At 40.6% G+C, this 22,667-nt stretch overlaps 1 pseudogene; it reads right to left on the bottom strand.

Annotated features, from left to right (window-relative positions):
• Positions 1-11,349: 11,349 nt before the first annotated feature.
• LOC134285507 (uncharacterized) lies at positions 11,350-22,001 on the bottom strand (annotated as a pseudogene).
• Between the last annotated feature and the right edge of the window lie 666 nt (positions 22,002-22,667).

Genomic DNA, 22,667 nt, shown 5'->3' with positions numbered 1-22,667 from the left:
CACTACTGATAGTCTCTTAAATTATCTGAGCCTATTTGCTTGCAAACGTTTGTTAGGTTATCAAAAATGCCGCGCTTTGCTATGTCGCATGCATGGGTTTGGTACAATTTTATATTCAGCCGCTTTCGGAGGGCAACCCGGAACTAGTTTCGGAACTACTGACAGTCCATAATGTCGTCTTAGCATAAAAGGTCATGAAGTTGTCGGAAAATCTGTGATTTGCTGTGCCGCATGTAAAAACTATGACAAATTTTATATACGGCCACTTCCGGCGGAACTCCCGGAACCGGTTCCGCAACACTACTGGCTCAGATATGGTCTGAGTCTATTTTATGCCAACCTTTCATTATCACAAAAGCCGCCCTTTGATATATCACATGCGTGGATTTGGTTCACTTTAATATTTGGCCACTTCCGGCAAGACACCCGGAGCCGGTTCCGGAACACAACCGGTTCAGATATGGTCTGGGACTGTTTTCTTGCTAACTGTTCATCAGGCTATCAAAATTGCCGCAATTTGATGTGTCGCATGAATGGGTTTTGATCACTTTTTTATTTGACCACTCCCAGCGGGTCATCCGGAACCGGTTCCGAAACTCTACCGGTTCAGATATGGTCTGAGTCTTTTTTAATGCCAACCTGTCATTGGATTATAAAAAAGTCGCGCTTTGATATGTCGCATGCATGGATTTGGTTCACTTTTATATTTGGCCACTTCCGGCGGGACATCCGGAACCGGTTCCGGAACACTACCGGTTCAGATATGGTCTGAGACTGTTTTCCTGCTAACCGTTCATCAGGTTATCCAAAATGCCACAGTTTGATGTGTCGCATGTATGTGTTTGTTACATTTTTATGTATGGCCCCTTCCAAGGGTACTGGTCCGGAACACCTAAATGGCCATAACTCCGGAACGGCTGAACCGATCCGAACCATTTTCAATAGGAAACAATGGGACCAGATTCCGCGTCGAATGACCCGTCGGTCATTAAAATCGGTTGAGGTTTACTGCCAAAAAGTGATGTGAGTTTTTTTGTACACATACACACACACATACACACACACATACATACACACAGACATCACCTCAATTCGTCGAGCTGAGTTGATTGGCATATGTGAGTCGACACTCCGGGCCTTCTATCAAAAAGTCATTTTTGGAGTGAACATATAGCCTTTCCAGTACACTTAGTGTACGAGAAAGGCAAAACGTAAATTAAACAAAAAATTCTATTTTGAGATTTCAAGCCTAACTTTACCAAACCCCGTATCTAACAAAATCCACAAACGGAGAAAATCGTAGGGGAAGTTCACTATTCCCATAGCAACTCATACATTGAGCATTTAAAAAACGTGGAAAATTCAGGTATTTTTTACAAATCATCCCTAAAGGTGAGTGATACAAGTAGTCCCTAACGAAATTAAGCGCCTCATGTGAAAATCTCTTATTTGTTTACATATGTTACATACGGTGTTTGGTAAAGTTAGGCTTGATTTGTTGTGTTAAAGAAGCATGGCTGCATTTTATCTTGCGCATTTACATCATTCTCACTTCTAAAACATGATTGTATCCCTAGTGTGGTAAATTTTGTTCAAAATTTACGTTTTATGATGATTATTTTTAATATAACGGTCATTTTCAAGGAAATCAGCCCAAGTTGAGCTTTCTTGCATATATCTTACATATCATCACTAAAATTGTATTGTTTTAGCGTTAGTACCTATATCCACTTGGTACAATACTTGGGATAAAAACACAAAATTCAACCTTATGGACCCTATTTGGCTACCGTAGAATGAAAACTTTTTGAACATTTTCCTTGCATGCCGAAGTAAACGAATTCCAGAAAACATAAGTGATAGGCTTTTGAAAACCAATAGCAAATAACTTTATTGTAAACCGTTTACTTTAATTAATCAGTATTATGTGACCCTTCAATACATGCATTCATTTTGAAAATATGAATCACAGATGTGAAATAAAAAAAATCTAAATTGGTGTTTTGTATGAGAATTTATTAGACGCAGTGTAAAACTTGGCTCCCCCGTTGAATGAATTACATCAGCAGCCCGGTACCGCTGCCAACCGGGAGCACCTGTCCCAGGAACCAGTCATAATTCGGTGCAGTGTCAAGTTCCTCCAGTGAGGTAAGTATTTGTTGATTTTAATACATAATGCTTATCAGTGTCTGCAGTCCGATGAATTATCGATTGCACGGGAATCGACGTCCCATGACGTCGGAATCTATTTCCTTTTGAATGCTGGAACCGAGATCGGGTTTCGGGACGGCTGCAATAGTGGAACGACGATAATCGGAATTTGATGCCGGATGTTTTTGACGTAAACTACGTCTATGGGAAAGGTACGGTACTGTACCACGGTACCGGGTGCAAAATGAAAATCTAAATTTTGCGACCGTCACGAAATTGCAACAGATTTCAAACGCTAATAACTCAAAAAGTAATCGATGGATTTTCCGGATTATAGCTCGAATCGATGGGAAAACTGCACAACAATTTTCTACAATACACAAAAGTTACTATTTTCAATTCTAAACTATTGAAAATTTGGAAATAGTGAACCCATGTTTTAATTTTATCCAGCCAATCACGTGCGAGCACAAGTTTGAGGAAGAAACGGGCAGTATAAAAGATTACTGCTTCTTCTCATCTTCCATCAGTCCTCTTCGACTACTCCATGGGAACGCATCGGCAGAGCGCTGCCGGTCTGAGTTAGTATTCTTCCGAGCGTCGACCGTGGTGGAGCGGGAGAGAGCATTTTCGCTCTCCGTCGGCAACCAAGCAGCACCGGCGGTGGTGGCTCAATCGCGTGTTCCCAGTGCGGTAGCGGATGCGCCCGGCAGCAACGGAATGGAAATTTCAACATCGGATCCAACACCTTCGCCGGAGGCAAATATCCCTCCTGAAAGTGGATTATATTTTGGTGTGGCGAAATCAAATTTAAACAGCCCTTGTGAGGGCTAAAATTTTAAATTTCTGCATAAGAGTTTATTCAGAATTATCCTAGAAAGCAAACACGTAAGTGCCGACATATTAAAACCAACTACAGCGAAAGCGCTGCCGTGCGCGGTAGACGCACCAACAGCAACCGAGTAGCAGCGGCGATGGTGGCTCATACACATTTCCCCAGTGCGGTAGCGGATAGGCATGACACAGCAACTGGGAATTTTCATCGGAAAGAATTTAACCGCTTGATGTCGAATCAGTTCTAAATTCAATGTACTGTGTATAAACTTATGCGCGCATCAAATAGAAATTTGCCCAACTTGGAAAAATTTGCTGGTTTACTGGAAAATGAAAATTGTTAACCAGCGTTGCCAAATTTCCATAAGAATTTTCGAATTTCAAATATTCAAATATTATAATATTGGTTAATCCTAAGTCTACTGTTCAGGAAAAGGCTAATAATTATCATTTTAAATTATTTTGAATATTCTGCAAAAATAAATGATTACAGATAAATTTGTATGGCATCATTGATTTTGACTCCCCTCGTAACTAACTAATCACGTTCAAGAGGGGAAACCATACCTTTATGCAGCATAAAAGCAAACTGCTTCTTCTCATCTTCGTTCATTATTCTTTGACCCATCGATGCAGAAGCATCGCCGGGCGGAAAGCGGAGCTCAGTTTGCTTTGGTCGCCGAGTCGAACGGTTGTCCCGCACACCGGACAGTAGGCCCGGTTTCATCGACAGTGGCTCATTTGAAATCTCCCAGTGCGGCTGCGGATGGGTACGGCAGCACGCGGAAAAATTTTCATCATCGGATCCAGCACCATCAGCGAAGGAAGAAATCAACAGTAAACAGATTTGGTTTTGCGAAATCAAATTTAAACAGCCCTTGTGAGGGCTACAATTTTAAATTTCTGCATAAGAGTTCATTCAGAATTATCCAAGAAAGTGAAAACAAGTAAGTGCTGACATATTAAAACCCACTTCAGCGAAACCGCTGCCGAGCGCGGTAGACGCACCGCCGGCGATGGTGGCTCATTCGCATTTCCCCAGTGCGGTAGCGGATAGGCATGACACAGCAACTTGGAATTTTCATCGGAGAGATTTTAACCGCTTGACCCATCGACGCAGAAGCATAGCCGGGAAGCGGAGTTCAGTTTGCTAACGCCGGGTCATCGGCGGTGGCTCATTCTAAATCTCCCAGTGCGGTTGCGGATGGGTACAGCAGCACGCGGAAAAATTTTCATCATCGGATGCAGCACCATCATCGAAGGAAGAAATCCCTCCTTACTGTTGAACAGATTTGGTTTTGCTAAATCAAATTTAAACAGCCCTTCTCAGGGCTACAATTCTGAATTTTCTGCTAGAGTTAAAACCGAATTCTCGCGGCAAATGCACCGCCAGAAACGTAGCAGTAACGGGGTAGCCCATTCGCATTCTCTCATAGCAAGCGGTTGGTCATGTCAACTGGGAAGAATCTTCTTCTTCGGAACTAACCCGGGCGGCAAAAGATTAAAATTACATGGGAATTTATTAGAAAACTGAGTGAAATTTCTTCTACAATTTGCTGGTTTGCCTAAAAATGAAAATTGTTAACCAGTGTTGACAAATTTGAATAAGATCTCAGCAATTACAAAATATTCAATATCTGTAATTACCAGTAATTTTTGCCGAAAATTCTTAAAATGTGTATTACATACAATTATTTACTAAATATTATAATATTCGGTAATATTAAGCCTACCCGTCTGGAAAAGGCTAATAATTAAAATATTGAAGAACAATTTAGGTTAGGAATGCATTTTTCCCAAAATTTCAATAATTTGCTAATGGAAATCAGAAATGAGTTACGTTTAAGAATGTAATCGCTCATAAAACAGCAAAGAGGAGGAAGAATAGAAATCACCGAATGAAGACAACCATGGTATACACCTACCGAGCTGTCCGCCAAAAGTTCTACAAACTTAAAGTAGCTTCCGATCTAGCCAAACCACAAACCTCGAAGTTGGTCTAAACAAATTGTATGATTTGTTCGACAAAACAGCAAACAGAAGTCCGTTATCAATCATAATAAACTGTTTTACGTAGTTTACGTCATTCGGTTGTGTCTTGCACACACCCCTCTGATTTTTTTATTTACCAAACTGTTCTCAAGAATGATTGAAAATTGAAGATAACTACGAGAGCCTCTTAAAACTGAAATAGTCAATAGTTCTTATTGTGTTTGTGGTTTTATGCACTGATTCGCAAGTATTCTTGGAGATGCAAGGAACATGTTTGAAACAAAATCGATCAAATCGATTATTAATCTACATGTTTCTGCTAGACATGCTTCATCACAAGGTAAGAGACATAAGTGAAGTCACTGCATTCACCTTCGCCATCCCGACGCGACGTGGGAAGAGTCACGGCGCGACGACCCATTTGGAACATTTGCAAATAGAATCACTCATTCTATAATTTTTTTTTTTTTTTTTTATCTTTATTAAAGAGACTTTCAGCCCTCGGCTGGTTCGTCTCTAGACATTCTATAATAATAACAACCCTTGCAAGGAAACGTTTTAGCGTGTTGAACTAAATTAACAGTTTCGCATTCGGCACCGACCACAAACTACGTACCATTACAGGACGAGGGTAAGTTTAAGAGCTACGGCTCATACTAGCATTGATTTTACATATGTACAAAGAAAAAAATACATGTCACAATCGAAAGGGAGTGAGTAAAACACCTCATTTCATCCATACGTTATAAATGCACACCACCTTAGTTTAGCCATCATTAGGCAGTCGGAAGATGATCGCGTCCGCAGGAGTGAACGTCGATTGCGCGAAAATTAAAAACAATCAAATTAGTCAAATGAAACATAACCTTGTACGCAATCCGTGATCTGACTGTCATCATACTTGCCGGGCGAAGGACTGCTCATCATCAGGTGCCTACCGCCATCAATGATGGTGATGGGGGCGAGTCGAGATGCATTGAGTGACGGTTCGTCGGTGCTTGACAGGCAGAACACTACAAACACAAGACTGAAAAGATCTTCTGAAAAGAAGCTGCAAAAAAGTTTCCATATGCAAGATGCCCCGAGGGCAGTATCGAGCATAGTGCACCGGTTGCTGCCGTGCCGATGATGTGTGACTACTAGAGGAGAAGATCTTAAATTCTGCGGCAAACAATTGTCAGCAGGAGCACGGCGTGTATATGGTGAAGGTTTATCACAAAAAAATAGGCATCGCCAAATCCGCCATTATTCGAAAATATGGACTTTTAGCTTTCATTTAACGTGTTCCCCAAAAAAATCCACCGAGGGATCCCGAACAACTTTTTCTCATGAAATAAAAAGGAATTTTATTTGAAATTCTTACGACTGTTTCTTATGTTGCTATTTAGAATTTGTGACGCGAGGCAAACAAAAAAGCCAATTATGCTTAAAATAAAAGACTAATATGATAAGTAATATACAAAGAAGACACAGCCTTCTTTGATTTGCGCCTACTTTGATTCAAAATTAATAAAAATAGAGCAAATAAGTGGTAAAATTTGATATTAAAATCTTATAATGATATGTAAGGTGACCGCAAGACATTTCTTGATCTATCCCGATGCGTGTAATATTCAGGAATGGATTTGATTAAAAAAATAGCAAGCGTAGCTTTTTTTTTACCCGTATTTCGGAGCTGAATAAAAACTTCAAATCGAAAGGTTCCCGTGCAACATTTCTTTAAAATTTCGGGCAAGGAAAAATGCACTGAACTGAACTTTCTTGAGCGATTATGTTTCAGGTTCACATTTATAGTTTATGGACTTTTCGCTGCATAAAACTATAATTACCCACGAATCGACGTACAGCCAAAGAGAAAAAAAGATAAATATTGTTTGCTCCCAATAAAAAATTGTCACACCATCAAACCATTCTAGAGATCCATTTTTTTTACTTTGGTATCAAATTCCCGTATGCTTATTAAGGTTGGGTAAAAACAAGTTAAGACCTAGATTTATGTTTGACTCATAACAACTTTCAAAATTTCATCTCGATAGCATGCATTATAGTTTTGCATGAGCCATTCAAAGGTGGCATAGAATGTATTATTCTAAAAGATACCTTCTCAAAGATTTCACGTAACTTTAAGTTCAATCTAATCGTTAACACACTAGAAATATTGTGACCGATTACTTCTCACACTAGTTCCTATTGATACTATTAATGGTTTGTGTAGTCTGAATAAATTAAAAATTTGGAAAGAGGTATGAGATCTGGTTATGAATCAAATATACAACAAACGAAAAAACAATTTTGTGAACCATCCTAATATTTGCAGAGTTTTCCAATGATAGTCAAAATTTTTTACATTATTTTAAATTGCCAAAGCTTCAGCACAATTGGACATTAATTTTCAAAATGATGCGATGTTTGAGATTCTTTAATGCATACTTTTTCTTATTCAATTTTCAAGTCAAATTTAATATAAAATGAAATGTGCGGGTTTTCTTTACAAATAGTACTAATAAACTTTATTTTTTATACCTTCTTTAAGTTATACTTGGAGTTAAATTAAGTAACGCTGCATACTCAACGGATTATCAAAAGTAGCAAACATTAGGGAACATGAGGCATACTTGTTTTTGCTGCCGTCACCGACTGCAAAAGCCGAAAGAACTCCCATAGGAATTACCTTGTTTCAAAAATTATGTCACACTGTACATAACATAACATTGACTGTATATAGCAGAATCAAGACACATGCATAAAATTGTGAGAAGTCTAGGCATTTCATATGAATAAAGACTATATAGTCCATAGAGCCGAAGCGGTGACAGCGCAGGTTCAGCAAAGCTATGCTGAGAGTGACGGGTTCGAGTCCCAGTCGATTCAGGATCTTTCCGAAACATAAATATCCACTGGTACAATACAAGACGGTAGATGGACAAAGAAAGCTCTCCGTTAATATCTGTTTAAGTGCTCGCTCATAAAATATTAATCTGAGAAGCAGGCTTTTTCCTAACTAAGACAAAACGCCAGAAAGAGTGATTGATTTGTCTTTATTTAACCGTTATGTGGCCGGCAGTTTTTTTTGCTTTTTTCTACACCGTGTCTTTTAAATGGGGGCTGGGTACCCGGGTACCCTGCCGGCCACATAAGGGTTAAGAGATTTTCTGCCCAGTTCTACAAATATGGTGTTAGGGTATATAACTCCGTCATTGCTTTTACGAAACAATATTTTCTTTTTGATTAGTCAATATCTAGTCTAGTCTAGTCTAGTCTAGTCTACACATACACAGCCATTCATTGAAAGAATCCTGGAAAATGATAGAATCGACTAATTCTATCATTTTTCTTGTCATTATTAATGCTTGTAGTACATACATCGGAGATGCATTACAAACATTAAAGCGGCCAGGCCTACTGTGCAGCGTTATTGGTTTTACAATAAAGCCATTGAGTGGGGACATCTCGTACCAACCGCTCAGCTTTTTAGAAAATAAAATACGTGAAAATCGATGGGGGTGACGATGCTAAGAAAGTTAATGTCACCCCTTGGTCCTTCGCTTCCTGGGATGGAACACAGGTATTTGGTCCGTGTCCTGGCCCTTATGCCTAGACTTAAGCGCCTTTACTCGCTCTCTGAAATGAAACAAAGAATACAACCTATCCCTCCCCAAATGCATTCTAAATTTAGTCATAAAATCTATATACATTTTTTTAAATATAATCTATATATATAAAAATAAGTTTTAAGTCCCTTTGAGGCAACAAAACTCGCGAACGAATGAACCGATCAGCATGGCTCTTGGATAGTTCGATTCGTATGCATGGTGGCTGAGTTAATAATTAAAAAAAAAGTTACGAAAATTAACTAAAAAAGGCAGAAAATTGATAAAGTACTGATTTGTTATGAGCTGAGAAGAAAATCAACACTATCGAAATGAAACCAATCTAGAGTGCGGTGCAGCGATGACCTCAACAGTTTGGCAAGACAAAGTTTGCCGGGACGGCTAGTATATAATGAAAATCAGACTGATCTCACCAAATTTCAACCGAAAGTCGATTCCAACATCCTGTCACGATCATCCATCACCATCAATACCATAGCTTCACGCAACACCACCGTTTTCAACGTTGCTTGAATTCAATAATTTGCAACATGCCCCAAACGAAATTCATCCAAGATTGCACTGTCTTTATTATGTTACCGTTCACCCGTCAACCGATTCGATTCCTCTTGAAATTTTCATGCATTTCACCTCACACACCACACTTATCACAAGTCATCCGCCATCGCTGAATCACGCGTTAGATGCATTCACTGTATACTATTTTTTTAAATATTTTTTAAGTCTCTTAATTGCATTTCAATCTTGACTGGCACATAGGTGGGTCGTAGATTTTTTCACATTTGCATGGGCTAATCAAACAGATTCGCGACAAGAAAAGAAAAACCGACGACGATGATCCGAATATTCGGCACACACAGTTTTCTTCAACTTCCCTTCAAGCTTCAACACTTCATTTCACTAGTTAGTACTTTATTTTAAGAACGCCACTTTCTTCCGAATTCTAATTCTTCTTTATTTTTACTGGTCAACTAATGTATCGCTTTTTCAATCCTCTTATGCCATTTTGCCGCATGCATGAAAACAAATTATTCCATATCACTTGATTATCCGGAACTTTGCGGCTTACCAGGTCCGTTCCGCGAGTCTCGCATCTTTTACGCATCTTGCCACTTCTGCCAGCCCCTGCACCAAAACCTGTAATCCAATGCCGAATCTCAAACTGTGAATCGCACGCGCACTGCATTCGGATGGCGCAGCACCAGCCAAACTTACATTAAAATCACACAAACGGGAACGCGAAAAAACGTGACAAGCAAAGCGAAAAAGCGTCCGTTCGCGGCGAAGCCTACTTCGATCTCCTTTCTTTTTGATTAGTCAATATCAGACACAAATTCAACTGAAGTACAAAATTTCAAAGCAGGCTCTGTTTGAGTTGGGCTGTTATTCCTGAAAAATAATAGGAATAATACTTCCTGTGGCAAAATACACTGATATAGTGATATACAATATATATGTATATACTGTATAATGGAAACAATTTATTTTAGAAATAAAAAGCTCTTATCAAATAGTTCAAGAAGCGCTTTTAGAAAATGGCTTTGTAAAGAAACGAGTCAAAAGCACTTGAAACAAAAACATTCTTCTTATTTTTTACAGTGTAGTAAACAGTGTCGCACGAAGTGTTACGAGGGGTAAGATCTGTAGATCACTACATGTTTAGTTCAATTAATTGTAGTTAACAGAATATGTGTCCTATATACAGAATTCACATAGGCCAAAAATATAAATCTTGTTTCCATGTGTATGATATATTGTTTGTATATAACAATGGGAAAACAAAAGTATCTCAAACTTACACTGTATTGTATAAATTAAAAGCGGTTCGTCAATAACTTCCTCCCAATAAATGGTCCACAGTGAGCAAAAATGTTCAAATGAAAAAGTTGTTCGAGGTCCCTCGGTAGATTTTTTTGATCGACCCGTTAAATGAAAGCTAAAAACCTATATTTTCGAGTAACGAAGAATTTGGCGATGCCTATTTTTTTGCGATAATATTGCTCTACCAGACACACCGTGAGGAGGGCTTTATGTGGCAGCTGGGCGGGCATAGATGAAATTAGCAGTTGGTTTTATGTTCGTTCGTGCGAGGTCAGAATTTGCCCGTTTGGCGTATGCTTGTTGCTAAGGCATTCAAAACTACATAAATGCTCAGTCTTGGACATAAATTGAAGATGTTTAAATTGAATGGGTTTAAATAACATTTTAAGGTAGCTGGAAGTGTATTAAAGACATCACATAAACACAAATTTATGAAGCAATTTTTGTTGCAATCGAATTTCCGCAATATTTTTTTTTTTTTTCATTTATCATATGAGGTGAAATTTACAACTTTGTGTGCAGCTCAACACACACGCTAATAATCTGTTCAGACTACGTTCTATACCATGGTTTCCCAAATTGTAAGTCTTAACCCCCCGGGGGGAGGTGTGGGGGTTTGCTGGTGGGTTGCCAGCCTTCATTCAGGGGGTCGCGAGGAACAGTAGAATCTATACTTCGTCGGTGTCTATACCACGTAACATAATGTTATAATATACTATATTAAGATAGGCGTTCCCACCTGTGAGATAAAATAGCATGGCGTTGGCGATCCAGAACGATAACATTGAGGCAAGTACGAGACAATTAAAACGACGAGGTCGAAGTACATATCTGTCAAAGGATGCAAATTCTTAGTGGAATTAAAAGGAACAGTACTACCACTTTTATTGATAGTGACCTATATAAACAGCTTGAAAACATAACAACTTACGAGCTACCTGCTTAACTGTTAACATTTTAAAACTTGTCAATTTATAAAACAACTAATTACGGAAGTTCTGCTTAATTTCCAACATTTTAAAACTTGTTATTGCGTAGAATTGGATTACTCAAATTAACCACTCCGCATATTATTGACATTATGTCATCTATGTGTCCTAAAATATTTGCATCAATCGTGTCATGAACATGTCAAATATTTTGATTCTCTGGATAGTTCTTTCCACGTGAATGCGCGCTTTTGCAATTGCCTCGTTTAGACGTGCTCCACTAGGTGATAATCGATTATTGCACAACAATGGAGGAATGTGCAATTTGATTCCCCTCGTGGACAATTCTGTATCGATTGCGAAACCCTGATCGGTCATTACTTCGTCGATATGTGGTTTTAATTGTTCGATAAATTTTCCATGATTAAAAATAAATTTATCAGATGCTTTTCCCGAATAAGCGTTGCTGCAATACAAAATTAGGCCAGCTGGAGTGACCCCTATTAAAAACTTAGCCGTTCTCGTGGACGGGAGTAGGTGGAACCTCGACAATTTAAACATTTAAAAGTTGCTATTGGTGTTTCTGTGCAATCAAGAACTATTGTTACGTTAGAGAAACTATCTTTAAAACACAAAGGGATATTTTGCTGGATTGAATGAATTTCTGCTAGCATATGAACAGTGTGAGAAAAATATTGGGCAACTGTTGCAGAATGAATACGGAATAAGGTACCCATTGCCGCAAATGATAAGTTTTGCTTGATTTTAGCCAACGTGAGGATCACACGATCTGTTGGATGCATCGCCCATTTTCTCGGATACACTGTTTCTAGTTTCTGTACTGAAAGGCAAATTTCTTGTAAAAGCTCAAGACTTGGAATGCTAGTCCAAGTATTTACGTTTTGATCTGTAATAAGCAGATCAGGAAAAATCATGTCACGTCATTTAAGATCATGTGCTACTACCTTGTAGCACGCGAATTGCGGCTAAGAGTTTTCCCGTCTTCTGCTTCGTTCCCTGGCTCCGAAAACAGACGGCTTAAGCGCCACCTCCGAAGAGGACCGTCTGTCGAGTTATGTTTGCCCGGCAAGAAACCCAACCTCAGGGCGGGTTTGTTTTATGAGAGACCAAATAGCGATTTAGGGACGATACAGAAAACTCAAAAGTACGGCTAATCGAGATATCTCACTTGTAGAGGTCGCCTTAAGCGATTTTCAAAATATTGTTGATGTTAACCGTCGTTCTACCAACTCACAAAGACACCACTCACGAGTATCAACATTGGAAGAACTCACAAATTCAAATTTTCCTGTTAGCTTCGGACACGTGAGTGGAGAGACTGATTTCCCAGGCAAGAATTACCTATAAAAAACAGGTAAGAACGACGCAAACGTGAGAAATCTCGAAGACCAAAAAACTGTTACAGGGAAAGCACTAACATTTTACAAAAACGCAGCATGTTTCAAGGTACAACAGGTAACAAAAAAAAAAAACTAACGAAACATGTATTCCAAATTTGATAACCAAGGTTTATTAACGCATGTTCCTTTCCATGCTACTTATTGTCTTCTTCCTGGCTTTCCCTACGTGTGTGCGGTTTTAATTTGTTGCTAATCTAATTTAGATCTGTCGACATTTATCGAACAAGAATCTTCTCCGAGCTCGGTTAGTGTGTGTAGAGTTTAACGCATGCGCATGGTTGATTGGCTTTTGTTTGTCTACTCACGGTACCTTTCAGCTACTCATCATGAATGCCGTCGACAAAGAAGAAGCGACGGTGTGGCGGTCGACGGACGGTTTGGCAAAGCAGAATGCTATTCTTAGCGCATCCTCGCTGGTGGTATTGCGACGATCGCACCAAATGCGTACGATGCGCGGCGGTTTGGAAAGTGCGCCATTCTCGGTGCCGGTCGCTAAACGGACCGGATCACCGGCGCAGTTGCTTGTTGTTGTTGATGACGATGAGGGTCGTCGATGGCTTCGTCGGTAAGGTGACTACCACATGGCCAACGTGGAAAACGTGGGATTCCGGCCGCCTCCGGTGGTGAATGTTCCGCTCACCGAAAAAGTTGCTTGATGGCGGATCTGACGATGGGGGTCGTCGATGGCTTGGTGGGTACGGTGTCTACCTCATGAACACCGAAGAAAAACGTGGTTTGGCCGCTCTGTCGGAACGGTTGTTCCCTTCCGGCTTTCCCCTCAAACCGGGGCTTTTGAACACTGCGACGTGGGGTCGAGAGCGCGTTTAGCGAAAAGGTGCGATGTGCCGAGCTTTCGGCCGTGGATCGAATCCTGAATAAAAAGCCGTCGAACGGCTGTTCGACACGTTTAACAAAAAGTTTAGTCCACACAACAAATTTCACAAATACCCTTTTCTTATTCACATACACGCACACACGAACTATCTTGACCGCACGTAACCCTTGACAAAGGTTATTGAACTGGCTAACGCCAGTTCAATAACCTTAAGCCAAAGTAAAGCCAAACTAACATTAAATTCAATCTTAAAGACTTCTCACATTTGATATAACATACTCAATTAAACACACCGCGACACTAAACTTAGAACACGCACTCCCGCCTCTTCCACGGTGCTGGTCAAAATGGACGAGTAGAAGTTCTGTAAGTCCTCAGATAAGGTCGGATCCCAAGACTTCGTGGCCGGAAATACGTAAAATTACCGAAATAATTTTACGATCTTTTTAAACGACAATGAATTAACTACATCGGCTGTTTTCCTACTCTCCGCATCGACCAATGTGGCGCTAGCTTCTATGCGCGAAAAATCGCTAAAAGTAAATCGCAAAAATATTGTATGGCGAATAGCATCTAAAGACAAATTTATCGAAGTGGAATACATTATTCGAAAAAAATATTTGGTAGTGGTTGTGCACAATGGTGACTACTATTAAGCCTACCAAATATTTTTTTCAGTAAAAGCTTCCTATTTCAAGTAATTCAAGTTTAGATGCCTTTCACCATACAAAATAAAATTGATTTACTCCTGCTGATCAACTGTGGGTGTGCGCCAAGCGGGTAGTCCATTCTCATCAACCACGAATGAAAACCGATAGGATCGCTATCTCTTTCGTTTCCATACCATCTGAATGATCTGTATCGCTCTATCTATTTTAAAATACCCGATCTATTTTTAACGAAAGAGTTCGGGCTTGAACATTGAACCTCGAGATTATTCGGGTTTCGTGGTGTAGTGGATAGAACGACAGGAATCGTATTTACATGTATTAGACTTGAGTGAAGGCGACTTGCATGTAAGTTGTATGCGGTTTTGAAGTGCATGTCATTTCGAATGGTGACATTGAATATCGCAAACATTTATAGTGGACTTTGAAATTTAGTACATTTGACAATGAAAACAATAAATTGAATTGAAAAATAAATTAACACGAATAATAAATTAACATTGAAGAACATGAAAATACATTTAATTTATTATACAATTTATGTACATTTTATATAATTTATTTAATAAATCTTAAAATAATATTTACACAAAAATGACCATGCTACAACCTGGCCGCTGAAGTCTTTTGACTGCTTTTCTGGAGGGTACCACATTTCATCGAATTCACATCCTGCTGCTTTGTTAGGGTACATCGACTCCACATCGGATGGTTATTTGTTTGCAGCAGGTTTAGTGTATAGATGGCTTTCAACCTCTGAGGGATGATCGGCTGCTGCAGAAGAGTCTTTGATATTTGATTGATCATGTGCAACACCAAGTTCTGTACTGTTATTTTCTGGTTGTTCTGTTATTTTCACGCACTCATCACATAACATGGTGATTTTCACACACCATCAGTGTCATCACATAACATGGTGTCGCTGGAGCTAATATTCGTTTTACCGCCAGTCGGGGTGACATTGGGCCTGGGGGGTATGGTATCAGAAGGCCGGCTCCAGAGGCACGTTATCCTCCATTTGGGACATTTGTGCCATCGCCAAAATAACAGCCTATTTCATCATCTACCTGAGGGAAAAGGAAGGAAAAAGGATTTGGATGGGGATAGGGGCAGGTAGGGAAATAGGAAAAATACCCTGGAAGAGGGTACTAACGCACAAGCGTACCACAATGGGTTCAAACAGCGCCCTGAAAAGGGCACTGTAATAACGCATAAAACGAAAGAGAGCCTATAGCTCTTTACCACAGCGGGTTAAGAACAACAGAATATCCTGAAGATTCAGGTTTCTGAAGTCAGTTTCACTTAATAAGTGTTTACCGAATACTCGGAAACGCAGTTGCGCGAAAACTGGACAGTTACATATCAAATGATACGAAGTTCCATAATCGGATTCACAGCTATCACAGGCAAATGAATCAGCTTGCTGAATATTCGCCATGTGATAGCTGAGTCGGCAGTGGCCAGTCAATGCTTTGACCAGCATGCTGCAATTCTGCTTAGACAGATTAGTTAGATACTTCGCCACCCGTAGAGATGGCTCAGCACTATACAATTTGGTTTGACGACATGACTCCAAACTATTCCAATATTGTATGTGTTGAGTGACAGCCCAGGTGTGAATCTGAAGCTTAATCCAACACTTCGATATCGGAATAGCTGGCTCAGGGCCAATGAAGTCATGTGATGCTCCAGAGCGAGCTAACTCATCAGCCAATTCATTTCCAGCGATGGAAGAATGACCAGGTACCCATAGAAGGTGAACAGCGTTTGCTGAATTCAGCTCCTCGATTTGAGTTCGACAAGCGATAACTATCTTCGACCTGGAGTTGGCCGAAGCAAGTGCTTTAATAGCAGCCTGGCCATCTGAACAGAAGTATATTACTTTGCCCATTACGTGCTGCTGAAGTGCTGATTGCACTCCGCACATAAGAGCAAAGATTTCGGCCTGAAAAACGGTACAGTGTCTACCAAGTGAATAAGACTGATACAGCCTTAGCTCACGAGAATAAACACCAGCACCTGCTCGACCTTCGAGAAGGGAGCCATCAGTGTAACATACGATGCCGTCTGAAATACTTCTTTCCAGATAACCAGATGTCCACTCTTCCCGGGAAGGGGATTTCGTGGAAAATGTCCTATATGGAAAATTACAAGCAATTGTAAGATCACTTGGAGCAAGGACAATTTTGTCCCAATTCACCAAAAGTGGAAACAACGAGGTGTGTGTTGAACTACGGTTCACAGGAGTTTCCTCTAGTAGACCGAGTACCCGTAACCAGTAAGTGCAAGAAAGGGCTTCTTGTTTGAGATGAATGTGTAGTGGGGCAACGTCAAAGAGAACTTCTAGCGCTGCCGTAGGAGTTGAAGAGAACGCTCCAGACATCGCCATTAAGCACATCCTTTGGAGATGGCCTAATTTTGATTGGACCGTTCTCACTTCACCCTTTTGCCACCACACAAGACATCCATAAGCCAATATTGGCCGAACCACAGTTGTGTAAATCCATTTGATATACTTGGGTTTTAGACCCCAAGTTGTACCAAAAGTACGCCGGCATTGCCCGAAGGCCATACAAGCTTTCTTGATTCTGAACTCAATGTGAGGTGTCCAGGAAAGCTTGGAATCAAGAATGACTCCAACGTACTTTACCTGTTCAGTCACATCGATTTCAGAATCAAAGAGACGCAAAGGTCGAACGCCATTACGGTTTCGCCTTTCCGTGAAAAGAACAATAGATGTTTTACTCGGATTAACCGAAAGGCCATATTGGCGACACCAACCCTCAACTACCTGAAGGGCGTTTTGCATCAGGTCGAAAAGGGTGCTGATGCACATACCAACTAACAATGTTAGGTAGTCGTCGGCAAAACCATAAGTAGGAAAACCGCTATTATTGAGTTGCCTCAATAGCGTATCTGCTACGAGATTCCACAAAAGCGGTGATAAGACTCCCCCTTGGGGGCATCCACAAACACTCAATTTCCTAATCCCTGCTAGACGCAATGTCGAGAAGAGATATCGGTTTTTGAGCATTTGGTGAATCCAATTGGAAATCATTGGAGATATACCATGACTCCGTGCGGCTTCCAATATGGCATCGAAAGGCACGTTGTCAAAGGCACCCTCGATATCTAAGAAAACACCCAAACAAGATTGCTTTTGAGCGAATGCTTTCTCGATATCGTAAACAACCTTGTGTAAAAGAGTCACAGTGGACTTACCAGATTGGTAGGCATGTTGGTTCACATGAAGAGGCACGTTGGCCAGATGAACATCACGGATATGATGATCCACAATGCGTTCTAAGCATTTCAGAAGAAAAGAGGTCAAACTGATAGGTCTGAAACTCTTTGCTTCTTCATACGACGCACGACCCACTTTCGGAATAAACTTTACAGTAATATCCCTCCAGGATTTGGGAATATACCCTGTAGCAAAACTGCAAACAAGTAGTTTTTTCAAAACATGTTTGAAATAATCAAATCCCTTCTGAAGCAAAATAGGATAAATCCCATCTGCCCCAGGAGATTTGAAAGGAGTAAAGCTATTAAGAGCCCACTCAATCGATTCTATAGTTACAATACTCCGAGCCGAAGCTAAAGAATCATAACTACAAGAAAAGACATCAGGATCATCCGAAGATGTAATATCCACACATCCAGGGAAGTGTGTGCTGAATAAGCATTCCAGAACTTCCTCATCAGAGGAAGTCAGATCGCCATTTGGCAAACGAAGTTCGTTCACCCGGAAATCCTTAGATTTCGCAAGGATTTTGTTTAACCGACTGACTTCACTCAAGCTGGAAACATTTGTACAAAGGTTTTTCCAGCCGGATCGTTCAGCAGACCGGAGAGCTTTCCTGTAGGCCTTGCGAGCCGACCTAAAAGCCTCCGAACCAGCCGAACGTCGTCTGTTCCAACTCTTTCTACATTGTTTCCTGAGTTTCGCCAGATCAGAGTTCCACCAAGGGGTTCCTCTTGTGATCTTCACAGACCGTAGAGGGCATGCTTCTTCAAAAGCTTCCATGATGAAGGTCGTTGTAGTATCAACGGCATCATCTAAATCACTTGGAGTGTCAATGGATGGTGAATATCCATGAAATTTGGCTGCAACCAAATCAGTATAAAGATCCCAGTTTGTTGACCGAGGATTCCTGAAACGCAATGTTTGCGAAGTAACATTTAAATGTTCAAAAAAGATATAGCGATGGTCAGATAAAGATTCTTCATCTGACACATGCCAATTGGTCAGCTCGTGACTAATTCTGCTAGAGCAAAGCGTTATATCTAACACTTCCTCTCTAGCAGATACCATGAAGGTTGGGCGGTTGCCTATGTTAAGTAATGCAAGATCTGTACTACTTAAGTACTCCATCAAACTGGAGCCTCTCAAGTTAATGTCTGAGCTGCCCCAGATGATATGGTGAGCATTAGCATCACTGCCAACAATTAGCGGAAGGCCTTTTGAAGTGCAGTATGCGATGACTTGTTTGAAAGCATCCGTAGGGGATGGTTCATCATGTGGTAAATACACAGAACAATAGACGTATTTCCTGTTGAGGTTTCCAACAGATACATCAATTGTGATAGCACATACATCTCTGGTGGTTAGTTCAGAGATGAGTGTAGCAACTATTGCGTTGTTGACAAGCACACAGGCTCGAGGCATGACACGCGAGTTTGCCATTTCATGTTTACTGAAAGTGGCAAACACCGGGTTCACAAGGTTTCCTAGATAGAAATTTCCCTTACGAAAGTAAGGTTCTTGTACCAAGGCCACTTGGGCTGTACCATTTTGCATAAGTCTGCAAAGATTGATCGTTGCTGTTCTTTTATGCTGAAGATTGATCTGAGCTATCCTAACCGTAGCCACTACCCAAACTAGGTAAGATTAAACTCTTCGCAACAGCAGCACAACAAAGAACAGCAACAATAAAACCAAATCGGTATCGATTGGAAAACGCCAAAGGCGAGGATACACAGAATACACTGTGTAAATCGCATAATGCGAAACCATATAGGTGAAAATTTAAACTAATTAACAACATCTTCATAATCCCGCCCTTATTTAGCCTCAAGTGAGACTAAAGAAGGGCAACTGATTGTCTCGGAGAAACACAAGGTCCACTGCACCATTGCTCCGGTTAGCGCAGTAAGGGCGTAATACTGTGGAGGGCGCCCTGGTACTCCACAGGCTCCGTTAGTGGTTAGGTTTTTATTAGACCCCCCTAGCCATTCATTCCTAGGCACGGTAAGCATAAAGCCGCATCACACCATGAATTAGGGGTCACCTGTTGGTGGATTCTTACCACCGGAACAGGCGGTCCGTAGTGTTATTCTTAGCCAATTGAGACAATCGCTACCGACACTACACAGCTATCTAGGCTGATCGAGAAAAGAAGTTAATATTGATGATCAACTTCATACGGACTCGAACAGCCTCCAAATTTCATCGAATTCACATCCTGCTGCTTTGTTAGGGTACATCGACTCCACATCGGATGGTTATTTGTTTGCAGCAGGTTTAGTGTATAGATGGCTTTCAACCTCTGAGGGATGATCGGCTGCTGCAGAAGAGTCTTTGATATTTGATTGATCATGTGCAACACCAAGTTCTGTACTGTTATTTTCTGGTTGTTCTGTTATTTTCACGCACTCATCACATAACATGGTGATTTTCACACACCATCAGTGTCATCACATAACATGGTGTCGCTGGAGCTAATATTCGTTTTACCGCCAGTCGGGGTGACATTGGGCCTGGGGGGTAACTTTGGGCCAAAAATCAAGAAAGATGTTTCACTCAAAATACTAAAATTTATCAAAGTGATTATCAAAAAGTGGATGGTATACGGTAAATATAACTTGCGTTGACCATCCAATGTAGAAAAAAGTCACATTTAGTCAATTTTCTATTAAGAAAACTTGATGTGAATTTTATGGTTAGGCGTACTGTACAATATCGTTGTTTTAAAATGCCCAGCAGAAAACAGCTGAAAACCGAACATGTTATTTTGCATGAAAAACTTATTTACTCAAGCTGTAGTACAAATATTTCGTTTTGGGGGTGACTTTGGGCCATATAAAAGCCATGCAATCAGTACGAGAACCTTACAAATGTGAATTAAAACGACTGAGAGTATTCTCATTTTTTTATGCATAATACGGTGTAAAATTTTGGAAATAAATGTTGCACTCATGCAAAATTAAAATTCACGCATATCAGTTTTCGCTTTTCGAAAGGAGATTCGATTTACGTGATAAACAACTAGATTTTGAAATCGTTGACTCATTGGAAGGTTCTCAGTGGGTATCGCATCTGCCTTGAGGTATTTCCCTCCTAGATAATAATTTGCTTCGGTGAAATCAGTAACAAATTTTGAAAACGACGTATAATCAATACTACACCATTGATTATACGTCGTTTTCAAAATTTGTTACTGAAATGTGAACCTGCGGGGGTGTTTGACAAGCTTCTTCACTTTGCGACTTGGAACAGCATTTGGTTTAAGGTATACAGACTTAACTGTTTGGAAGTCATCCTCTCGGAAATGTTGGCGTCATATTCTCAGTCCAGTTACGGTGTCAGAGGGATCCATATGCAAAGATTCTTTCCACAACTCTAACTGTACACAACTCTAAAAGCAAGCATTTTATCAGAGCCATCATTAAATTGAAAACTTACGATGGCACATAGTCCAACGTTATGTTCAGCTGAATAATATCAGATTTCTCAGTTGACTGCTTGAACACCTTCACTAGCACTGGATACTGATCAATATCAAGACGATACTAACAAGCTAAGATATAACTTTTTACACAATCACAGACTACTTTGCGGTCTTCGACAAAGTTTTTTTTTTTTGCACATTTTAGGCTATATTTTATTGACCGTTGATAACAAGAACGATAGGTAGTGAGTATAGTGAGACGTCTGTTTGTATGTGGGTTTAATATGTCAAGATTTTGTTCTCTTACACATATTTATCGCTTGAATTGATTTTACTTCCTTTCGTAGTTCCGGCGAAGCATCAAACGCTGGTTGTGCAGCCCTATCGGTAGTCTTATTTTTTAATTAACCGTTCCTCAGTTCTTAAAAAAAAAAACAAAATTCAATGTGCCGCATGGTACATTTGGTTACTTTCGATGCGGTACCAGAACAGGTTCCGGGGCACTACCGGGTCTCCCAAATTTAGTGCGAGACTATTTTATTGCTAAAGTTCATGTGGTTACTCTGGACATGCCGCGTTGTTGCGGCATGCCCCGGCCGTGTGTCCGTATATGTAACAGTTTTTGCATAACATAGGCCGGGGGTAAAACGTGGCCACCTTCGCCGTTAGCGCCCCGACCTTCACTTCCTTCGGCGGCTGAGGGAGGTCAAAGGTGAGAACGAACGTACCGTTCTCCCCCCGGGTCTGTACCCAGGTGACTTTCTGCGCCTCGAGATGCTTTTGGATTACTTCCTCGGTCTTATTTCGGATGGCCGGGCATTTAATCACGCCTTTGCTCCCGTTTAGGGAGGCGTGTTTACTGACCTCGACATAGGTTCCATCGTCGATCCTGATCAGTGTTGCCAGTCTCTCGGCCGTCTCGCTATCCTCCGTAGTGATGAGGTATTCATCATTCTTTTTCTGTTCGTATCTACGAATTTTTAGCTCAAATGCTTCGATGGTTGCATCGATGGCCCATGGGTCGATTTCTCCACCTTCTTTCGCACGGAGGGTGAAGTATTGGGTCATCTTGGTATCCTTATTTTGTCACTTATCACTTTCTGTGGAAGGATAGAGAGTATTCTTGATGGTGTTCTTGTGTGTTCATCTGCGCTAGGCAGATGTTTCCATCCCCCCCAGTCGCATGCGGACGTGCGGCTGTGGGGGATGGTATTTTGCTTTCATCAGCATAGTGTATACTTGCTGATGGTGCGCGTTCTAGTTTCGACAAGTCCGATGATGTTCTGGCACGCTCGCTTTGTTAAGTACTCTACAGTGTTATTTCTCAATCATAACTTTTAGGTATCGATTTCAGTATATAAGCGTTGGAAGCCCTGGACGATGTAACGAATCTAAAATATTTGAGAGTTCGAAGGTGAAACAAGAGGTTCAAGACTCTTTTCTTAAACAGTATTCGAAACCCATTAATGAAGTTGACGTGCCATTTCTGTTGAATAGTGATTCTGCTTTTCGGTTGTCAGAAACAGTGATGAAACCGTATTTTTTTCCAATGAATTGGAATGAACTCGCTACTATTTTTGTCAAAAGTGAGAAGACTCGTTGCGAATGCCTTTAGATATTTGACGGCACGTTTCCCAAAAATCGACAAGGGTTTGGATAGCAGGATCGATAAAGAGCCACTCATAAACTCCAGCATCTGCGTGAACTGCTCGATCGTCAAACGCGGAGGCACAT

Source organism: Aedes albopictus, chromosome 1, assembly GCF_035046485.1.
Source record: "Aedes albopictus strain Foshan chromosome 1, AalbF5, whole genome shotgun sequence".
NCBI classification, from domain to species: domain Eukaryota; kingdom Metazoa; phylum Arthropoda; class Insecta; order Diptera; family Culicidae; genus Aedes; species Aedes albopictus.
The sequence above is the reverse complement of the archived record's forward strand: the minus strand, read 5'-3'. Positions and strand labels throughout refer to the sequence as shown.